Genomic DNA, 14040 nt, shown 5'->3' on the forward strand with positions numbered 1-14040 from the left:
TCTCTCTGACAAATAGTGCTGGGAAAACAAATATCCATACGCAAAGCCGCTTTAGCCAGACTGCCTCTAGATGTCTCCTCTCTTGGCAGGGCATCTCTTAAAAAAAAAGGCAGCAGCCCCAGTCAGGGGCTTATAAATAAAACCCCCATCTCCTTGGGACAGAACACCTGGGGGAAGGAGTGGCTGTGGGCTCAGCCTCAGCTGACCGAAACATCCCTGCCTGGTGGCTCTGAAGAGAGCAGAGGATCTCCCAACAGTGTTCGAGCTCTGCTAAGGGTCAGACTGCCTCCTCAAGTGGGTCCCTGACCCCGTGTCTCCTCACTGGGAGACACCTCCCAGCAGGGGCCAACAGACACCTCATAAAGGAGAGCTCCAGCTGGCACCTGACAGGTGCCCCTCTGGGACACAGCTTCCAGAAGAAGGAACAGGCAGCAATCTTTGCTTTTCTGCAGCCTCTGCTGGAGATACACAAGCAAACAGGGTCTGGAGCGGCACTCCAGCAAACTCCAGCAGACATGCAGCAGAGGGGCCTGATTGTTAGAAGGAAAACTAACAAACAGAAAGGAATAGCATCAACATCAACAAAAAGGACATCCAGACACAGAAGCCCCATCTGAAGGTCACCAACATCAAAGAACAACAGTAGATAAATCCACAAAGATGGGGAGAAACCAGTGTAAAAAGCCTGAAAATTCCAAAAACCAGAATGCCTCTTCTCCTCCAAACGATCACAACTCCTCACCAGCAAGGAAACAAAACTGGATGGAGAATGAGTTTGACAAATTGACAGAAGTAGGCTTCAGAAGGTGGGTAATAAAAAACACCTCTGAGATAAAGGAGCATGTTCTAGCCCAATGCAAGGAAGCTAAGAATGTTGACAAAAGGTTAGATAAATGGCTAACTAGAATAACCAGTCTAGAAAAAAACAAATGACCTGATGGAGCTGAAAAACACAGCACAAGAACTTCGTGAAGCATACACAAGTATCAATAGCTGAATCAATCAAGCGAAAGAAAGGATATCAGAGATCGAAGATCAACTTAATGAAATGAAGCTTGGAGACAAGATTAGAGAAAAAAAGAATGAAAAGGAACAAACAAAGCCTCCAAGAAATATGGGACTATGTGAAAAAACCAAACCTACGTCTGATTGGTGTACCTGAAGGTGACGGGGAGAAAGGAACCAAGTTGGAAAACACTCTGCAGGATGTTATCCAGGAGAACCTCCACAACATAGCAAGACAGGCCAACATTCAAATTCAGGAAATACAGAGAATGCCACAAAGATACTCTTCCAGAAGAGTAACTCCAAGACACATAATCATCAGATTCACCAAGGCTGAAATGAGGGAAAAAAATGTTAAGGGTAGCCAGAGAGAAAGGACAGGTTACACACAAGGGGAAGCCCGTTAGACTAACAGTGGATCTCTTGGCAGAAACCCTACAAGCCAGAAAAGAGTAGGGGACAATATTCAACATTCTTAAAGAAAAGAATTTTCAACCCAGAAATTCATATCCAGCAAAACTAAACTTCATAAGTGAAGGAGAAATAAAATCCTTTACAGACAAGCAAATGCTGAGAGATTTTGTCACCACCAGGCCTGCCTTGTAAAAGCTCCTGAAGGAAGCACTAAATATGGAAAGGAACAACTGGTACCAGTCACTACAAAAACATACCAAATTGTAAAGAACATCAACACTATGAAGAAATTGCATCAACTAACAGGCAAAATAACCAGCTATCATCATAATGACAGGATCAAATTCCCACATGACAATATTAACCTTAAATGTAAATGGGCTAAATGACACAATAAAAAGACACAGATTGGCAAATTAGTCAAAGAGTCAAGACCCATCAATGTGCTGTATTCAGGAGAACCAGGTCATGTGCAAAGATACACATAGGCTCAAAATAAAGGGATGGAGGAATATTTACCAAGCAAATGGAAAGCAAAAAACGAAAAAAAAAAAAAAAAAAAGCAAGGGTTGCAATCCTAGTCTCTGACAAAACAGACTTTAGGTCGGGTGCAGTGGCTCACGCCTGTAATCCCAGCACTTTGGGAGGCCGAGGCGGGCAGATCACGAGGTCAGGTTATCGAGATCATTCTGGCTAACATGGTAAAACCCCGTCTCCACTAAAAATACAAAAAAAATTAGCCGGGCATGGTGGCAGGTGCCTGTAATCCCAGCTACCGGGAAGCTGAGGCAGAATGGCATGAACTCGGGAGGCGGAGCTTTCAGTGACCCTAGATCGTGCCACTGCACTCCAGCCTGGGCGACAGGGCGAGACTCTGCCTCAAAAAAAAAAAAAAAAAAAAAAAAAAGACTTTAAATCAACAAAGATCAAAAGAGACAAAGAAGGGCATTACATAACGGTAAAAGGATCAATGCAACAAGAAAAGCTACCTATCCTAAATATATATGCACTCAATATAGGAGCACCGAGATTCATAAAGCAAGTTCTTAGAGACCTACAAAGAGACTTAGACTCCTACACAATAATAGGAGTTAACACCCCACTGTCAATATTAGAGAGATCAATCAAACAGAAAATTAACAAGGATATTCAGGACTAGAACTCCACTCTGGTCTAAGTGGACCTAATAGACATCTACAGAACTCTCCACCGCAAATAAACAAAATATACCTTCTTCTCAGCATCACATCGCACTTATTCTAAAATTGACCACATAACTTGAAGTAAAACACTCCTCAGCAAATACAAAAGAATGGAAATCATAACACTCAGACCACAGTGCAACCAAATTAGAACTTAGGATTAAGAAACTCACTAAAAACTGCACAACTACATGGAAACTGAATGACCTGCCCCTGAATGACGACTGGGTAAATAACAAAATTAAAATAGAAATAAATAAGTTCTTTGAAACCAATGAGAACAAAGACACAACATACCAGAACCTTTGGGACACAGCTAAAGTGTGTTTAGAGGGAATTTTATAGCAATAAATGCCCATAAGATAAACCAGGAAAGATTTAAAATCCACACCCTAACATCACAGTTAAAAGAACTAGAGAAGCAAGAGAAAACAAATTCAAAAGCTAGCAGAAGACAAGAAATAAGATCAGAGAAGAACTGAAGGAGATAGAGACATGAAAAACCCTTCAAAAAAATCAGTGAATACAGGAGCTGGTTTTTTGAAAAGATCAACAAAATAGATAGACCACTAGCCAGACTAATAAAGAAGAAAAGAGAGAAGAATCAAATAGATGCAATAAAAAATGATAAAGGGGATACTACTACTGATCTCACAAAAATACAAACTATCATCAGAGAATACTATAAATACCTCTACGCAAATAAACTAGAAAATCTAGAAGAAACAGTAAATTCCTGGACACATACACCCTCCCAAGTCTAAACAAGAAAGAATTAGAATCCCTGAATAGACCAATTACAAGTTCTGAAATTGAGGCAGCAATTAATAGGTTACCAACCAAAGAAAGTTGAGGACCAGATGGATTCACAGCCGAATTCCACCATAGGTACAAAGAGGGGATGGTACCATTTCTTCTGAAACTTTTCCAAACAATAGAAAAAGAGGGACTCCTCCTTATCTCACTTTATGAGGCCAACATCATCCTGATATCAAAACTTGGCAGAGATACAACAAAAAACGAAAATTTCAGAGCAATATCTTTGATGAACATCAATGCAAAAATACTAAATAAAATACTGGCAAACCAAATCCAGCAGCACACCAAAAAGCTTGTCTACCACAATCAAGTCGGCTTCATCCCTGGGATGCAAGTCTGGTTCAACATACACAAATCAATAAATGTAATCCATCACACAAACAGAACCAATAACAAAAACTACATTATGATCTCAATAGATGCAGGATAGGCCTTCAACAAAATTCAACACTCCTTTATGCTAAAAACTCTCAAACTAGGTATTGATGGAACATATCTCAAAATAATAAGAGCTATTTATGCAAAACCCACAGCCAATATCGTACAGAAAGGAGAAAAGCTGGAAGCATTCACTTTGAAAACCAGCACAAGGGTGCCCTCTGTCACCACTCCAATTTAATACGGAATTGGAAGTTCTGGCCAGAGCAATCAGGCAAGAGAAAGAATTAAAGGGTATTCAAATAGGAAGAGAGGAAGACAAATTGTCTGTTTGTAGATGACATGACTGTATATTTAGAAAACTCCAACGTCTCATCCCAAAATCTCCTTAAGCTAATAAGCAACTACAGCAAAGTCTCAGGATATAAAATCTATGTGCAAAAATCACAAGCATTCCTATACACCAATAATAGACACACAGCCAAATCATGAGTGAACTCCCATTCACAATTGCTACATAGAGAATTAAGTATCTAGGAATACAACTTACAAGAGATGTGAAGGACCTCTTCAAGGAGAACTACAAACCACTGCTCAAGGAAATGAGAGGACACAAACAAATGGAAAAGCATTCCATGCTCATGGATATGAAGAATCAGTTTTGTGAAAATGGCCATACTGCTTAAAGTAATTTATAGATTCAATGCTATCCCCATCAAGCTACAATTGACTTTCTTCACAGAATTAGAAAAAAAACTACTTTGAATTTCATATGGAACCAAAAAAGAGCCTGCATAGCCAAGACAATCCTAAGCAAAAAGAACAAAGCTGGAGGCATCATGATACCTGAATTCAAACTATACTACAAGGCTACAGTAACCAAAACAGCATAGTACTGGTACCAAAACAGATATATAGATGAATGGAACACAACAGAGGTCTCAGAAATAACACCACACAGCTAAAACCATCTGATCTTTGACAAACCTGAAAAAAAAACAAGCAATGGGGAAAGGATTCCCTATTTAATAAATGGGGTTGGGAAAGAAAACTGGCTAGCCATATGCAGAAAACTGAAACTAGACCCCTTCCTTATACCTTATACAAAAATTAACTCAAGATAGATCAAAGACTTAAACATAAGATCTAAAATCATAAAAACCCTAGAAGAAAACCTAGGCAATACCATTCAGGACGTAGGCATGGGCAAAGACTTCATGACTAAATCACCAAAAGTAATGGCAACAAAAGCCAAAATTGAAAAATGGGATCTAATTAAACTAAAGAGCTTCTACACAGCAAAACAAACTATCATCAGAGTGAACAGGCAACCTACAGAATGGGAGAAAAAAATTTTGCAATCTGTCCATCTGACAAAGGGCTAATATCCAGAATCTACAAAGAATTTAAACAAATTTACAAGGAAAAAACAATCCCATCAAAAGGTGGCAAAGGATATGAACAGACACTTCTCAAAAGAAGACATTTATGCAGCCAACAAACATATGAAAAAAAGCTCATCATCACTGGTCATTAGAGAAATGCAAACCAAAACCACAACGAGACACCATCTCATGCAGCTAGAATGGTGATCATTAAAAAGTCAGGAAACAACAGATGCTGCAGAGGATGTGGAGAAATAGGAATGCTTCTACACTGCTGGTGGGAGTGTAAAGTAGTTCAACCATTGTAGAAGGCAGTATGGTGATTCCTCAAGGATCTAGAACTAGAAATACCATTTGATCCAGCAATCCCATTACTGGGTATATCCCTGAGGGATTATAAATCATTCTACTATAAAGACACATGCACACATATGTTTATTGCAGCACTGTTCACGATAGCAAAGACTTGGAACCAACCCAAATGCCCATCAATGATAGACAGGTTAAAGAAAATGTGGCACATATACACCATGGAATACTATGCAACCATAAAAAGGGATGAGTTCATGTCCTTTGCAGGGACATGGATGAAGCTGGAAACCATCATTCTCATGAAACTAACACAAGAAAAGTAAACCAAACACCGAATATTCTCACTCATTAGTGGGAGTTGAACAATGAGAACACATGGACACAGGGAGGGAACAATCACACACCAGGGCCTTTCATAGGGTTGGGGGCTAGGGGAGGGATAGCATTAGGAGAAATACCTAATGTATGTGACAGGTTGATGGGTGCAGCAAACCACCATGACACATGTATACCTATGTAACAAACGTCCACGTTCTGCACATGTACCACAAAACTTAAAGTATAAAAAAAAAATGGGCAAGAGATTTCAGTGGACAGCTCACCAAAGAAGATGTAATCATGGCAACGTGGCCTTCAAACAATGCTCAGCATCATTACTAGGGAAATGCAGATAAGAACCACAGCAAGATGTCACTGCACCCACTAGCATGGCCACAAAAACAATAAACATAAAACAGACAATAACAGTGTTCGTAAGGACGTGAATAAATTAGAATCCTCACAAGCTGATGGTGGAGATAGAAAATGGTGCAGCCACTTGGGAAACACCTCAGCAATTTCTCTAACATGTTGAATAGAACTTATCACACGGCCCAGCAGTTCCAAAGACCCCTAGGCATGGAGCTCAGACAGACCAAGAGGAATGAAGACACATGTCCATACAGTGATGTATGCATAATGTTCACAGTAGCCCAAATTGCAAAGTACCCAAATGTCCATAAATAGATAACTGGATAATGGAGGTATATCTGTACAGTAGAATGCTACTCAGGAATAAAAAGGAACAAACTAATGATACTCACAACATGGATACATCTCCAAACACTTCTACTGAGTGAAAGAAACACAACAAGATAGAATATACACCGTGTGATTCTGTTTACAGAACATTCTAGAAAAAGCAAACTAGTCAGTAGTGACAGAAAGCAGACCAGAGTGGGCTGAGGATGGGGGAGCATGGTTGGAGGGACAGATTACAAAGGGCAGGAGCCTTGGGAGAGTGGCAGATGTGTTTATTATCTTGATTGTGGTGGTGGTTTTACAAGTGTATATGTACGTAAAAACTATCAAATCATTTACTTTATATATGTAAGGGTTATTGTACAGCAAATACAGTTCAATAAAGCAGTTCAAAAATGAAAAAAACATAATAAAATGGGTAAAGGAACTGAATAGACATTTTTCAAAAGACAACATACAAATGGTCAATAGGTATATAAAATGCTTAACATCATTAATCAAGAAAATGCAAACTAAAACTACAATGAGATACTACCTCACACCCATTAGAATAGTTTTTATCAAATAGACAAAAGATAAGTAAGAGTGAGGATATGGAGAAAAGGGAATGCTTACACACTGTTGGTGGGAATGTAAATTAGTATAGCCATTACGGGAAAAGAGTATGGGGGTTCTGCACAAAATTAAAAATAGAACTACCATATGTTTCTGCAACCCATTACTGGGTGTATAACCAAAAGAAACAAAATCAGTATGTCATAGAAATGTCTGCACTCCCATATTCATTTCAGCATTATTCATAATAGCTAGGATATGAAATCAAACTGTGTCCCTGAATGGTTAAGTGGATAAAGAAAATGTGGTATATACACAAATGGAATACTACTCAGCCTTTAAAAAGAAGGAAATCCTGCCATTTGGAATGACATGCATGAACCTGGAGGACATTAAGTTAAGTGAAACTAGCCAGAAACAGAATGACAAATACCACATGATCTCACATTTATGTGGAATCTAAAAAAGTTGAATTGATAAAAAACAGTAAAATGATGGTTACCAGAGACTGGTAGGAGTGTGAGGTTAAAGAGATGTTGGTCAAAGGATACAAAACTTCAGTTAAACAGACGGAATGAGTTTAAGAGATCTATTGTACAAAGTGGTGACTACAGTTGATAACTATGTATTGTACTTTGAAAATCACTGAGTAAATTTTTAAGTGTTCTCATCACAAAAATGATATGTGATTTGATATATGTTAATTAGCTCAACTAAGCCATTCTACAATGTGTATGTATACATATTTCAAAATGTCATGTTGTGCACAATAAATATATTCAAGTTTTATCAATTAAAAAAAAAACCTGGCATCTTCATGTGGAACCAGCTGGACATTTGGGCCTTCTCCTTGTTTGACACACCTTCACCCCGACTCCAGGTCTTCACACTTCTTTGGTTTTAATTTTCACTTCTTTAGCCCCTCTAAAGTATGATAAAAAAATAGGACAGGAATGAGGCTGAATATGTGATAAAGGAAGCAGATGACACTGAATTATCAGTGGACATCAGGACAAAGTTGTATGTACCTAGCAAATAGGGTGTGCCTTTTAAAGTGATGAGCAAGGTGACATCATCGTTGTGATCTTCATCACAGAAACATACCCATGTTCATCACCCTTCTGCCACTTAACTTCACAGTAAATAATGTAAGCTTGACTTAGGAACTCAAGTTTAAAAAAAGTCTAAGCCCTTTTCCTAAATTATGCATTTTAATTATCCTCATGTTTATTTCAAGAATTCTTTGAAAAAAATATGAACTCTTGGCTGACTGGCAAAGAAATTTATTGGCTTGTCCACAAAGTACAAAAAGTTTAAGACCCATCTTATCCTCAATATCCTGTATCCAGTTTAATGAGGAATTCCAGATGTACTAAATTAGTTCTTTAGAACGAACTGTACAGGGCAGAAAACTTAAGACAGAAAAAAGAATAGAGGTTGATTTGGCGGGAAAAGACAAGAGAAATGCGATATGTTCCATTCTCTACTTCCCCAAGGTAGAGATGGCTGCTAACAAAGGGCAACAATTTAGTGCAAATGCAGGCTTCTTACAGCTTTGGGGAGCCTACAGTTGGAAATAATAGCTCCTTTTTCATTGTTTTCATGGAACTTTGTACTTCCGTAGAGTTCTTATGTTCTACTTTATTCTTATTTCTTCTACTAGACTACATGCAGTTTAGAGATCAAGGATATTATCTCTGTAATCCTTGTAGCCAACACAGTGCTTTGTACACAGAAGACAGTAAACAAGCGTTCACTGAATACAATTCATTTATATAACCCTTTCTCAAGAAGCCCCCAAATCAAATGTTCCCATGGTTCTTTCAAAAGGTTGAGTGATGTTTATCTTCTTCAAAGTAAATAAAATGTCAATAGCTTTATTGTAAAAAACAAGTATTTTCAGCATCTTGTCTGGATATAATAAAACACCAAACAAAATACAGAACATAAATGTTATTTATAAAACTACATGAAGGGTTTAAGACTCTTGGCCTAAGAACACAGTCTACGTAGGTCATCCTAAAACATATCAATCACCAATAGTATCCTAAAGGCACTCTTCTGAAATCTGTGCTCATAACTTTTTATCTTAAAAGGCTTTCACATAAGCTACGATAAGAACATAGATGATTATGATTAAACATAAAACTTAACTGACAGCAGATTTAAAATGGAGCTATTAGAAATTAAATTAGATATGTTTTGACTCTTTGTAGACATATTCCAGGGCACTGGAATGACTTGCTTAGTTATATAAGGGCATATATTCTCTTGATAAGATGGAACAGTCCTTACTACTTTACCCAATGTTGGGGGAATATTTAAATGAGAATTTGAGGTTCCTGGCTTGGAAGGGGTGAGGAGAAACTAAGTTGTAAAACAAAACAGTGTCTTCTTAAACTAAATTGAGTATTGGGTAGGACATTCATTTTCTATTTCCATTCTCATCTTACCAATTTTTAGCCCTTTCTTTTCATTGATCACTGAAGAATTCAAATAGTTTTGATAAATGTAAACTTCTAGGAAAACAAGAGCTATTACATATTAGTTAAACTAATTTTGGGAGAACAGGGGAGGGAGGCAATGTGAGGAGGCAGTGGAGGTAATCTGTTTTCAGAAATCAGTAACACGGTTCTACCCATAATGGCCCTTATAAACTCAAAGTAGAGAATGAGAAGACATTTTTGCTGTGAATAACTTGTAAAAGGATAAAAACTAAAAGGAAAAAAAAAAAAAAAAACAGGCACATCTCTAGGAGAGGCAGCACAAAGAAAAGCCTCCTCAGAATCTGTCAAAAAATGGTGTTATTTACTATTTATTTCAGTTTGCAGATGCCCATAGTAAACATGTCTGAACTTTGAAATATTAAACTTCTCAGAGTAAGAAGGAGTCCTCTAAAGTCTATAGGGACAGGCAGAAACATTTCAGGTAAGATCAAGTTAGTGTGCATAGTAATATAATTAGTGGGAAGGGAATCCAACTACAGAACCCATTATCAGTCAGAGCCCAGGACAGGGTGCTCGCCGCCATGTTTACTGATGTCTGAACCCAACACAGGACAGTCGTCACAAAAGCTAACAAAATGTCAGAATCTCTCAGAGACAGTGCTAGAAACAAAACACAAAATATAATCCTATTCTGCTTTTAAAGATATGGCATATCTTTAGCTTGGAACTTACATGCAACTGTGGTTATTCTGCCAAAGAAAACCATAAAGAGTGCTAGTAGATTTATACAGGGCCAACCAGAAAGATGAAAAAGAATAAAAGCAATGCTTCCTGCTACATAAAAACAGATTAAAAATTCAGCACTCTTTAATGGATTGGGTATGGGCTCATGGCACAAAATAATCAAGTAGGAAACACACATGAAAGGAAAAAGGACAAAAACTCCAACTAACAGAACACCTGGTCTGTGCCTTTTAAAATGCTTTAAAATAGAACACTTTATAAGCAGTAGTAGGTTTACAGAACTTATTTTTTCCTTAATTAATGATGAAAAAAATTTAATATGCAAGTTTTAGAAATACATATATATGCTGACATTGACATGGGATATTAAGGGAATCAGTGTATTTTGGCTCTTCGACTAATTTTCTGAGATGAAAAGCAAGGACAATAACCAAGCCCTCCCACAAAAATCCTTTAGTGTCTCTGCCAGAGACAGAACCCAGACCAAGATGGAAATGATTCATTTAGTTAATCCAAACCTTGGAAACACATAAAGGAACATTTAAAGATTGTACCTCTTCTTTGGTCAATTGTCTGTAAAAATTTTTAAGGTTACTAATAAAAACTGAGATATTTGTGATACAATTTATTTCTCCCTATATAGTTCTTCTATGAAAAGATATAGCAAGAAAAATTCTCCCCATTGAGACACCTTTCTGCTATCAAACAAATGGAATAAAAACATGTCCTGCCTGCTTGAGAAAGTCCAGAAAATGCACCCTGCTGTTTCACTGTTAATTAATTATGCAATGATTCGTCAAGTTCTTATTTAGTCAACAGAATTATAAACAGAAATCATAATGAAATCAACACTGAGAATAAGTTATACCAAGGGGCAGGATTTAGAAAGTTATATTGCTGCTCTTCTTCCTTCCTGGCCCCTAAGACAAGCATTCTGGATGTTAGACAGGAATTACTCGCCAGTGAGAATGATGAAGAATTTTCAAGATGTGTTGATGGAATATTGGAAGGTGAACTCAGTTTACCTCTGCCTTCTGGCATTCTTCTGTGTCTGCTTATGGTTTTTATGACAGAGAAGCTTATTTTAAAATCATAAGACAGTTTTAGAAACGCAATGGCAGGGAAAATGCATGAAGTCGTTCTCAGATTACTCTATGAAGTAGACAACAGTAATAATCTTCATTATGTCCTGGCTGAGGCACACATTTTAAGCAACTCCCCTAAAGCGATATATCAGGTAATTCCAGAGCCAGGTTTAAAACCTGGTCCTGTAACTACTACCACTGCAAAACATACACATATAAGAACATTGGCTATAGATGGGTATAACAGAAAAAGAACTACAAAGGCATGAGGCTAACGAGTTAGCCTGGAATTGGCAGTGGCAAGTTATGATTTGAAACGGAGCTCTTTGTTGCTAGTTTTAAAATGCGCACATATGCTTACCTCTCCTCCTCCTTCCTGAGGCAATAAGGGAACACAAAAATGAATAAACTCAGAAACATGGATGTACGTGGGAGATCAGAGTCTTTCACACTTTTCTCAAAGTCTGAAAGTACATGGAAGTATGTTGATGAAAAAGTAAAACTATGGGGGAATCTAAGTGGAAGTAAAAGCCAGCCTTCCCAGTAGAAGCCCAGAATGACCTAAGGTTAGAGTAGCCAATAACCTGAGAGTGGTTCCTGGAGGCTATCCCATCACATTCACATGTCCAGCCCACACCCAGTGGAAAGTGACTATATGCAGTACATTAGGGAATGGAAACCCTGGGGGACTGAAAATCATTAAGGTCATTGAAAACAAGGAAAGACTGAGAAACTGTCAAAGACCAGAGGAAAATCAAGAAATATGGTGGCTAAGTGAATTGTAGTATCCTAAATTGGAACCTGGAAGAGAACAGAAGGGGTACATAGCAGAAAAACTGGTGAAATACAAAGTCTGCAGTTGACAGTAATGTACCAATGTTGGTTTTTAGTTTTGACAAGGGTATCATGGTTATATAATATGTTAATAGGGAAAACTGTACTATCTTTGCAGTGTTTCTGTAAATCTAACAATATTTCAAGATTTAAAAAAGGGATTTAAAAATATAGGCAATGGAAATTAACAAAAGGATATAGAGAGTCACTTGTATTTACATATAACAGAGAGACAAGGGAAACTGCTTATTAAGTTGACAAAGTAAGAAGACAGAAAAGATTGTTAATTTACAAATATAACCAAGCAAAGATAATTTAACCATTATTTTTTGAGGAAGGTGAAGAAAGATAAGCTGGAGTGCAGGGTAAGTGAACAGAAAAAGTTTATTATTTTAAAGCTTTTTAAGATAGATAGATACTATTTAGAGAAGTGAGCTACCAGAAGTAAAAACTTTTCAAAGTGATTAGTTCTTCTTATATATTGCTGCTGGGCATATAAAGTGACATAATGACTTCAGAAATCTGTTTAGTAGTCTCTATTAGAGCTCTAAATATTTATAACATATGACACAGTAATTGCACTCTTATAAACCTAAAAGAAATTATGTGCACATGTTCACCAAAATGAAATCCGTTGGATTGATTGTAGCAGCACCATTCACACAGCCGAATGCTGAAACCATTACACAAATGTCTATGAATAGTAGAGTGGCTAAACATTTTTTTCAAGTTCCAAAGCAGCAAAGCTTATCTATAGTATTAGAAGTCAAGGAACACCTTTACACCATTGGTGGGACTGTAAACTAGTTCAACCATTGTGGAAGACAGTGTGGCAATTCCTCAAGAATCTAGAACTAGAAATACCATTTGACCCAGCCATCTCATTACTGGGTATATACCCAAAGGATTATAAATCATGCTGCTGTAAAGACACATGCACATGTATGTTTATTGCGGTACTATTCACAATAGGAAAGACTTGGAACCAACCCAAATGTCCAACAATGATAGACTGGATTGAGAAAATGTGGCACATATACACCATGGAATACTATGCAGCCATAAAAAAAGATGAGTTCATGTCCTTTGTAGCGACATGGATGAGGCTGGAAACCATCATTCTTAGCAAACTATCTCAAGGACAAAAAACCAAACACCGCATGTTCTCACTCATAGGTGGGAATTGAACAATGAGAACACTTGGACACAGGATGGGGAACATGATACACTGGGGCCTGTTGTGAGGTGGGGGGAGGGATAGCATTAGGAGATATACCTAACATAAATGATGAGTTAATGGGTGCAGCACACCAACATGGCATATGTATACATATGTAACAAACCTGCACGTTGTGCAATGTACCCTAGAACAAAGTATAATAATAATAATAAAAGTCAAGATAGAATTTACCTCTGAGGGGAGATAAAACTAGGAAAGAACACAAGTGGGGAGCTTTGGAGAACTGATCATACTGTACTTCTTAATGTGTTACCAGAATTTGGTCACTGTGTGAATCCATTGAAATGTTCAGGTATGGGTTGTGTAATTTTCTGGATATATGCTAACAAAAGTTTTGTGTTTTAGGAAGTTGGCATGCGAGAATGAGGATGGGAAGAGGTAGGGCAGGCATGCTGTTGCTTTTTATTATAGACATGTTATACTATGTTAAAATACACATGCATATATTTAAGTTTTAAACTGAAGCCAGAAATTAGAGTTTATTCTTGTATCTCCAGCATAAAATATTGTGCCTGTCGACAGTAGGCACTCAATATACATGGAATGAATGAGTGAATGCATGAACAAATGGCAATCAGAGAGTTATCAGAGACTGCAAAT

This window comes from Hylobates moloch, unplaced genomic scaffold, assembly GCF_009828535.3.
Source record: "Hylobates moloch isolate HMO894 unplaced genomic scaffold, HMol_V3 SCAFFOLD_6, whole genome shotgun sequence".
Classification (NCBI taxonomy): Eukaryota; Metazoa; Chordata; class Mammalia; order Primates; family Hylobatidae; genus Hylobates; species Hylobates moloch.